Raw genomic sequence first — 10,236 nt, 5'->3', positions numbered from 1 at the left:
CAACCCTTTAAAAACGTCCAAAGTTTTTGTGTATATTTGTTTTTGTGTATATTTGTCCTTTTACTATTTTGTTAACTTTTTTTTATCTTTACTTGTAGTTTTTTTTGTTTGTTTTTTTGGGACTACAGCAAAAGCTACAGCCCAAAAAATGGCTATTTTATTTCGGGCCATATTGTGATCCAAAATACGGACAAAGATACAGTTGAAAAGGAGTATTTTGTGCCATGTAATCCTAAACAAAGAATGAGCACTTTATGTTATGGCCAAAAAATGACAGCCGTAAAAACAATATTTGTGAACATAATGCGAGTTAACTAAAATTCTGTCATTAAAAATACATCTGTTTTTGGGTTGTGTTTTTAGCCATAATACAAACGTTTTTTCAGTTTAAAAACTGGTCCAAAAACTGTGTGTGTGAACATAGCTAAAAAAAAAAAAAAATTCTAGCAACTATACTAAAATGAAATTCCGCTCAGTGATTGGCTCCAATGTGGGCCGTTTTGTCTATCATGACCTACTCAATTTTATGATTATTATATGACCTTTTGTTTTTGCATGTTTTTTGTCTCCTTTTAAATTCCATTGCATATAATTGCAGGAGTGGCTAGTACGCCCTGGCTGTGGTCTAGGTGGCATTACCTAACCACATCCTAGGGTTGATACCCATTTGTCCTCTGATGATCTCAGCACCTTCTGGTGAGAAACGCGTTGGGACCGGTATACATTGAATTTAGTGTGTTACATTGACGTTATTACAATACACACTTGATGGATGGTTTGTGTCTTTTGTTTTCCTTGTCTAGGTACATTGTTATTATACATTATTGGAGCTAAGCGATTTTTACACATATTTATAGTGTTGTTTTGGTCATATAGGTGGTCTAGTGATGAGGGACCACTGTGTTTGTAGGTCTTTTAATTTCTTTTGCACTTGGGATTGTTCATTTAATACATTAAACGTTATGTTTTAATACTGGCGGTACAGCGATTTTTTTCATCACAATAATAACCACAAGAAAAAAGTCTGGAGCAAACTGTTTTTATTAGATTACATTTACCAGCAATTCATATCATGTCCCTTAGAAACATTAAAGGGGTACTCCACTGGAAAAACATTTTTTTAAATCAACTGGTACCAGAAAGTTAAACAGATTAGTAAATTACTTCTATTTAAAAATCTTAATCCTTCCAGTACTAATCAGCTGCTGTATGCTCCACAGGAAGTTATTTTGAATTTCCTTTCTGTCTGACCTCAGTGCTTTCTGCTGACACCTCTGTCCATGTCAGGAACTGTCCATAGTCAGAGCAAATCCCCATAGAGAATCTATCCTGCTCTGGATAGTTCAAAAATCGACGGAGGTGTCAGCAGAAAGCACTGTGGTCAGACAGAAAGGAAATTCAAAAAGAAAAGAACTTCCTGTGGATCATACAGCAGCTGATAAGTACTGGAGGGATTACATTTTTTTTATTTAAATAGAAGTAATTTACAAATCTGTTGATTTTTTTTTTTTCAGTGGAGTACCCCTTTAACACTAGATATCGGCCTCTACTATGGAAACTAAAACTAAGTGAAAGTCATCATGTCATTTTGATCTCAGTCTGGCTTGGAGAAGCCGCCTCATGTCTACCAGATCTGAATGAGTTGCTATTGGCCAATTCTGAAATAAAAAAATAAAAAAATCTAAGTAAACAGAATAGGAGCCGGATCACCCCAGGATTCTGAATGAACACGCTGAAGTGTTTATTCGCCAGTAAAAGTCTGGCTTGAGTGTTATGAAGAATTTTAATAAGGAATACAATGTTTCCATGACAACCAACAGATTAAAAAAAAAACTTGTTCAAGATCGCCTCCAAATGAGCGGTAATTTAATAATTTTGTGTAAATAAAATCCTCACCATGTTGTCCTCATGTGATCTGTCTCCAATGTCTCTATTTATCAAAGAATAATAAAACAAATGATAATAATTCCAGGTATCTGAGGTTAGCCTTTCATTGTGGAGACCCCCAGCTGACATAAGGAATCTTATAGCACAGGCAATGCTTGCTGGGGAAAAAAAAGAGATGCAAATTAGCTTTACTCCAGAAAGAAGAGAACTGTCTCTATAGTGCCCCTTTATTGGTGCTCCAGCATTCTGAACATTTTGTTCAGAACGCTCAAAGCCACAGGCTGTGATCATGACGGCACGGCCACATCCCCTTGTGACGTCACGCCATGCCACCCCTCCATTCATGTCAACACGCCCCCTTCCATAGACATGAATGGAGGAGGTGTGGTGTGATATCACCAGGGGGCGTGGCCATGACATCACGACCACTGCCTTAGGAACCAAGTGTTTGTTTAGAACACCAGATGCATCGGGAGATCCCCAGCAGTGGGACCCCACAATCAGACATCTTATCCCCTATCCATTAGATAGGGGATAAGATGTCTAGCAGCTAAGTACCCCTTTAAAAGAGACACGCCCCCTCCCATAGACATGAAAGGAGGGGGCATGGCGTGACGTCACGACCACTGCCACAGGAACCCAGCATTTGTTTAGAACGCCTGGTGCTGTGGGAGATCCCCAGCAGAGGGACCCCCACGATCAGACATCTTCTCTCCTATCCTTTGGATAGGGGATAAAATGTCTAGCAGCGGAGTACCCCTTTAAAGGAGAATTAAAATGTGACTTAGCCGAACCAGAAACTCCACCAAAACCAAGACGATCCATTAGTAGACAACTGTCTCAGGTAGCGGCGTAGTTAAAGAGGTAGCAGTTGCATCAGGGCCCTGATGCCTAAGGGGGCCCCAAAGCACATCTTCCCCACCAGTATTATAATTGGCATATAGGACCCTGTTGCATCAGGCCCAGAAGCTAAAAGCTCCATCTCTGGTCTCAGGGTTCGGCTCTTCATCTGTTCAAAGTTGGTGACTTGGTGAGAGGCATTTGATGTAGGTTTTTGGGGTAGTGTATCATTTTATGGAGACTGCAGGCTAGTTTAGGGAGTGCCATACAGATGTAGGACACACCAACATGACAGGGCTGACATGACATTACTTTGTTGCAGTGTGTCAGTGTGACATGGCGGCCTTGGGCCACACTGTACATTACATATGTATACACAGTTTGAGTTGCTTACTGTAAATTTCCAGGCAAAATTATTTTGACGTTTCGACCTTAATGAGGTCTTCCTCAGATATCATAGATTGCTGAGGAGGCTGGTGTGGTGTAGAGCGGCCTTACGCCGGGAAAGGAGGAGAGTTGTGTAGCAGTCTGTGACCGCCATTCACGTCGCAGTCACAGACCACTACACAGCTCTTCTCCTTTCGCGGCGTAAGGCCGCTCTACACCACACCAGCCTCCGCAGCAATCTATGATATCTGAGGAAGACCTCATTAAGGTTGAAACGTCAAAATAATTTTGTCTGGATTGCTACATATGCAGAATAAAATCCACATTATTGAAATTCAAAAGAGTCTACTTGTCTTGAATATCAAGGAGTGGGATCCTACTCGGGCACCTTCCACATACGAGAGAGTGCCATAATATTTTTGGTTTGTAAATTTCCAGGGCCAGACACATAGCGCCCAACCCAGGAGATCCATGCTGCGGCAAGGACAGTAAATAAGAGCCCACGGCCCTGACCAATGCTGCTTCCAATACATTTTTTTGCTTTGTAGTAGAAGCTGTCTGCTGGCACTGTCATTGTAAAAAACTTTTTATATTTTTTAGTGCTACTGATAAGATGACTATTTTAACTATACATTTATTTAAAAAAATATTCAATTTTACAAAAAAATCTAAAATGAAAATAGCCGCCACTAGGGGTCATCTATCTTTATGTAGACAGACTACTCTGTATTTTGCAGCATACTGAATACTGGCCATAAAGCATGTTGGTATCCAGTATAGGAGATCCCCATTGCACCACTACAGCCTTCAGATGCTCCTTAACTACAACTCCCATGATGGGAGTTGTAGTTTTACAATAGCTGGGGTGCAATCTTTTTAAAACTCTGTTTTAGAGCTGTGTATTCTTCAACTGTGTGCCTCCAGCTCTTGCAAAACCACAGACAAAGGATGCATGGGCATGCTGGGAGTTATAGTTTTGCAACAGCTAGGCAACACTGCTCTAACACAGTGCTTTACAAACACTGCAGCTCGAGCTGTTGCAAAACTACAACTCCCAGCATGCTTGAACAGCCAAAGCTTCCCTGACTCCTGAATGACAAAGAAGCTGATCAGACATTCAGGAGTCTATAAAAGCTGAATGACAAACATAGTGACAGCTATGTTGATCAGCATCCAGCTTTACTAGGAACATATAGAAAATGTATGAATAAAAACTACTGTGCAGTGATTTGCAGACTGCCCAGCTGCTCCCAGACTCCGAGCAGATGAGTCATCTACAGTGAGGGAGAAAGATGAACACGCCCCCCCCCCCCCCCCACAAGGCAAGAACACAAAGCAAGTGAGCAACATATACATGCTATTTGTTAGGGATATACAGGTCCTAGACACATAAAAATGATATGTACATGATCAGGATTAGGTACTGAGTAACATATCTTCTTTTTTTTTTTGGTTGCACTATGACAGGTATGCTTTAAAAAATACAACTCCCATTATGCCTGGACAGCTGAAGGCTTTAGAGCCACATAGATTATGTCATTGATCTGACACTTGATCCACTGTTACCATAACATGATTGGAGCATGCACCTATCAAGTATCAGTCCGATTATGCCATTTCTGCATGTGGCCTTGTAGTAGTGTAGCTCTCCAGCTGTTCCCAACTTGCCCAGATGGTCATCAGATGTTCAAACATGATAGGAGCTGTAGTTTTTTTAACAGCTGGAAAGCCACAGGCTTTACGAAAAAGACCAGAACTACTTCTGATCAAGACAAGAATACGTTGGAACAAGAAACAAAAAAAGTTAATGAGAAAAAAGGATGATTAGAGGCCTTGGGGGTGGGGTGGGGCATTTATATATATACTATATATATATATATATATATATATATATATATATATATTTTTTTTTTTTTTATTTTTTTTTATTTTTTTTAACTGTTGTGTGTTTTTTTTTTTCCATAAATTTTTGTCTTAGCAGTAGAAGCCATTTGATGGCACTCCTCTGTGCTCACTCCTGTCCTATCAGACTGCAACATGATAACAGAGAAGAGGGTGTTACAGAGCAGCCTGCAGTGATTACATGAAGAGACCCAGCAGAGCAGACTCAGGGAGGAAGTAAATACAAGGGGAGTGAGGGAGGGTTCAGTGTTTGCTTCGAATGCGCCCCTTCCTGAGCAGTGGCTGTTAGAATAAGGGAGCTGCAGAACAGAGGGATTTGTGAATCAGATACAGAAGTTAGACACATAAAAAAGACATGTAAAGCTTCTTCATTACCTAGTGAGTAACATATAGAAGCATTATTTTTTTTTGGTGATATGAAAGGAATGTTTTAAGAATTTATATCTCAAAAAGGAAACATCTGTACTATGTTTAACTTTTATTTATGGAAACCCTTTAACAAATATTTATTTGTGGTCCTGAAGATCACTGCAGCCTAATCTTTTCAGTCACCTCATAGAAAACATCTACATATAAAGTTATCAAACATAACCCTGAAGAACACACTATAGAAATGTGACTATACTGTAGATGTCTTTAGATAAGTTACACAATATCTCTGCAGACTGTTTTTTAGTATGCTTATGTACTGTAACCAACATAGCCAAAAAAATTGTGTAAACAGAGGTTAAAGGGGTACTCCTCCCCTAGACATCTTGTCCCCTATCCTTTGGAATATAAAATGTCTGATCGTGGGGGTCCCACCGCTGGGGACCCCGTGATCTCTACTGCGGCACCCCAGACATCCGTTGCACAGTGCGAACTTCACTCCATGCCGGATGACTGGCGATGCGGGGCAGAGGCTCGTGACGTCACAGTCACGCCCCGCTCGTGTCGTCATGACCACGCCCCATTAATGCAAGTCTATGGGAGGGGGAGTATCTGTCATCACGCCCCCTCCCATAGACTTTCATTGAGGGGGGCACGGCTGTGACGTCATCAGCCTCAGGCGCTGCAACTGACGCTCTAAATGAACGCCAGGTGCAGCTGGGAGATCTCTGGGGTCCCCAGCGGCGAGACCGACACGATCAGACATCTTATCCCCTATCATTTCGTACCATAACAAATCTCATTAAAGGGGTATTACGGCCAAATTTTTTTAATCCCCTATCCAAAGAAAGGACTACATGTTTTGCACCCTATAAACTGGGTACTTCATCAGGTCAGGATGACCTGTAGAAAGGATTACAAATTTTGTACCTCAGGAACTAGGTACCTTCTCAGGTTTAGGATGATCTGTAAAAATTATACTGCGCTTCGTACTCCTGAAGTGGATACTTCATAAGGTCAAGGTTGATCTATAAAACAGATGTTACCAGAAAGAAACAGAATAAAAAGAAAGGACTATGTGTTTCCTACAGGAGAAATAAGGTACTTTATCAGGTTTTTGATTATTTAAAAAAAAAAAAACTATGCTTTTCTACCCCAGAATATATCTAATAAAACAGAAGATATAACCAAACGGAGTAAAAAGATATATATTTGACTACACGTTTCACACCTGTCAGGGATCTCACTCCGGCAGGGCACTCTGGCCGGGAGCGTTCTCTTATGTTCCCCTCTGCTCCCTGCAGTGCCGCAGGTCGCATTGTAGGACGCGCTCGCATGCAAACCCCAGACTGTCTCTCACCTTCCCCCCTCCGTTCTCTTCTTCTCTCGGTGGGTCTATTCCTCGCATTGCGTTGCGAGCCCTGCTCTGTTCTCCTCCTCCCATTCGTCTCTACTGCCTCCTAGGACGCGCGCTGAATTTCTTCTAAATTTAAAGGGCCAGTGCACCAATAATTGGTGCTTGTCAGAGACCAACCCTATTTAGTTCCGGCACTTCCTACTGTTCCCTGCCGGATCTTTGCGCCTTGTGCCTAGTGAAAGCGTTCTTCTGTGTATTGCCTATTAGTGTTCCAGACCCTCTGTTTGTGACCTGACCTCGCACCTTTGCCACCTGCCTCCTGACCTTGTGCCTGTGACCTGACTGCACTTCTCTGCTGCCTGCCCTTGACCTTCTGCTACCACTGGCTATTTTTGTGTACTCCAGCGCCAAGTTTCACCTAGGCTACCTGTGTGGACGAATCATGTCAGGGCTAGCGACCTGGGTGCCGCCTGCCGCAGCAAGACCATCCTGCTTTGTGGCAGGTTCTGGTGAAAACCAGCGGTACACAGGTCCAGCGGATCCACTTCCTCCAACCGCTTACAATTCCCCATAAACTGGGTATTTCGTCAGGTCAGGATCACCTGTAAAAACTATGCATTACGTACTGTAACTGGTTTTGTTATCTTCTGTTTTGATAAATGAAGCACCCCACACTTTTTACAGAAATGTTATGTTTTCGAACATACATACAGTCTATTACAAAAAAAAAAAAAAAAACATGTGACCCTGATATATGTGTCCCCCCTCTCTTTTTATTAAATAAGACCTCTTGTGTCTGATCTATCTCTTATATCTGGCACGTTTCAAAGCCTTGAAATACATGCGGAAATATGTATATAGAGAATTTTTTTTTTTTCATCAGGCTGGAAATTTTTTTTTTTTCTTTATTTCTTTATTTTTGCATTTAAACAAAAAGGCACATACGAAACAAGAAAATAATGACTGCGGTGCGATAAACCGAAATCTGGAGAGACGCCAGCGAGATGGAATCAAAGCAGATGTAAACAAAATAATTGTTAATTACTTTTGGATGAGTAGAATATGAATCAACAGTTTAGTGAATGGGAGCCCCGAATCACTCGCTGTCAGCGTGTTTGTGAAAAACACAAGCTGTTTTACCCAGCACGTTCACAAATTACAACTTGTTTATTTCTGCTGCAAAAGAGCCGAGCGACTGTCAGATCCTCGTATAAGAATGTTCCGAAGTCCGTGTATAAAGTAACGTGAACCGTCCCCACACAAGGTTTCTATCTCTGGCATCTGGTAATCACCGCTTCACCTTTCCATTGTCTTCCGAGCGTTTTATAGCAATGACGGCACCGGAGAGATGGGTAGACATTTGCATACTAATTCATATTATTATCATTTTTTTAGGCAGTATTCTGCTTAATAGGACAGTGGTGGATATGGATAGACCGGCTGATCTTTGCTGTTTTAATGGAGTAGAGGTCAATATACAATGTACAGTAGTAACTACAGATTGGTTTACTCTGCTTTCATTTGCTTTAGACATACATCTGAGTTAATGGTGTGAAGCCTGAATTGGCACGACTAAGACAATTGAATGAAAACAATGCAGATTGTGGAATCAAATTTTAGTGCCAATCGTGCCCGGTGCCATGTGCAGGAAGTGCCTGTCTTCAATTTCTGGAAGAGGTCTCAGGAATAATAACCGGCGGCCGTATAAATAAGAGTCATACTGGAATATGAAGTAACTCACAGCCAAGGAGAAGACTTCATGGGCCAGAAAAGGTAATGGATGAGTTATAAAGGACAAGATTAAAATGGTACTGCGGGTAAATAAAACCTATTTCTTATATATGGGATAGGGGATAAGTGTCTAATCGTGGGAGGTCCAATTGTTGGGGCCCCCTGTGATCTCAAGTCCAGGCCTGGCTACTCTTCAGAGCAGAGCAGCCCCTACCCTCGGAGATGTCCAGGAATGACGGCCCACTCAGCCAATCACTGGCTGAAAAGGGACTTGTGTTTTGTCACTCCTGCATGTCTTAAAGGGTGGGGGCAACTCTGCACTGAAGTGAGTAGCCGGGCTCCGTACCAGAGATCACAGGGTGCCCCAGCGATCAGACACTCATCCCCTATTTTGTGTAGCATAAATTACATTTTCCCAGAGTACCTCTTTAAGACTCTCCGTACACGGCTTATGCATGAGATGTCTTGGGAAAGGTTCACACGTAACTAATTGGCCATCATACCATTAACTTCAATCCACCAAAAATCTGCAAATTTGTCATTATTGCAAATTTTCCACGGATGCATTGAAGTCATTGGTATCAAAAGCCGCTATGAACCTACCCTTAAAGGGGTACTCCACTGAAAAACATCTTATCCCCTATCCAAAGAATAGGGAATAAGATGTCTGATCACGGGGGTCCCGCCTCTGGGGACCCCAGCGATCTGTGGCGTGGCCTCTCCATTCATGTCGATGGGAGGAGTTGTGACGGCTATGTACTAGCAGTCACACCCCTTCCATAAACATGAATGGAGGGGGCATGACGTCACAAAGCATAAGCGCCAAGCTTCTGTGTTCCGGACACCACCACTGCTGACCTGAAGATCGCGGGGGTTCCCAGCAGATAGGGGATGAGATGTTTTTTGGCAGAGTACCCCTTTAAAGTGAATGTATAACCCAGATGAAATTTTACTGATTTGAGCCAGATACGGAAACATGTTCTTTTTTTTATTAGAATATGTTTCTATTTTCTGAACTGGGGGTCGTGTCGCGCCGCTTCTGGGGAGAGCCGTGGCCCCATACAGGAGATCATGGGGGATCCCAGCGGTCATCCTGCAGATAGGGGATCATTATTTCACTATGAGACTCCTCCTTTCATTTCTTTTGTACGATATCATGGGGCGGCCATCTTGTCTGAACTGCTTTACACGTCACTTAGAGGTATGCTTTATAGCAACCCACATGGATATAGGTAAAGAGTGTTTCTGTTGGATATTTTGGTCTCTCTCTCTCTCTCTCTCTCTCTCTCTCTCTCTCTCTCTCTCTCTCTCTCTCTCTCTCTCTCTCTCTCTCTCTCTCTATATATATATATATATATATATATATATAAAATATATTTTTAAAGTAAAATTTAGATAAAGGTCATCGAAACTTATTGTTACCAGACCAACATGGCTGAATTGGGATGTGTCGATAACTTCACAAATATTACATTCTATCTGCCATTTAATTAAAATCTAAAACTAGAAACATGGACTGTTGGCCGAAATATATCTATTTTCTATTTGTCCAGAAATGTAAGCACAGCAATTCTCTTAGTCACAGAGACCTCGGTGTCTCTTGCCCAGAATCCTACGAGTTACTTACTGCCAAGAAGCAGCTTTCATTCACAGAAGCAATGGCTGGTGCTGTTATTGTCTGCCCGTGGCACCTGCTGAGATATAAAGGAACACCAGGGATTATCGCAGACTCAAAGATACTTGAAAGCCCATTCAGCTTCTTG

At 41.9% G+C, this 10,236-nt stretch overlaps 1 long non-coding RNA gene across 1 annotated transcript; it reads right to left on the bottom strand.

Moving 5' to 3' along the window:
* Positions 1 to 1,520: 1,520 nt before the first annotated feature.
* LOC130277381 (uncharacterized) lies at positions 1,521 to 6,405 on the bottom strand. The gene is made up of 3 exons (XR_008845445.1): positions 6,332 to 6,405; positions 1,897 to 2,045; positions 1,521 to 1,658 (listed from the first exon to the last, which is right to left on the bottom strand). It is a non-coding gene; the product is annotated as an uncharacterized LOC130277381 (long non-coding RNA).
* Positions 6,406 to 10,236: the final 3,831 nt, after the last annotated feature.

Source organism: Hyla sarda, chromosome 6, assembly GCF_029499605.1.
Source record: "Hyla sarda isolate aHylSar1 chromosome 6, aHylSar1.hap1, whole genome shotgun sequence".
In the NCBI taxonomy this organism is placed as follows: domain Eukaryota; kingdom Metazoa; phylum Chordata; class Amphibia; order Anura; family Hylidae; genus Hyla; species Hyla sarda.
This window is presented reverse-complemented; position numbering and strand designations above follow the sequence as displayed.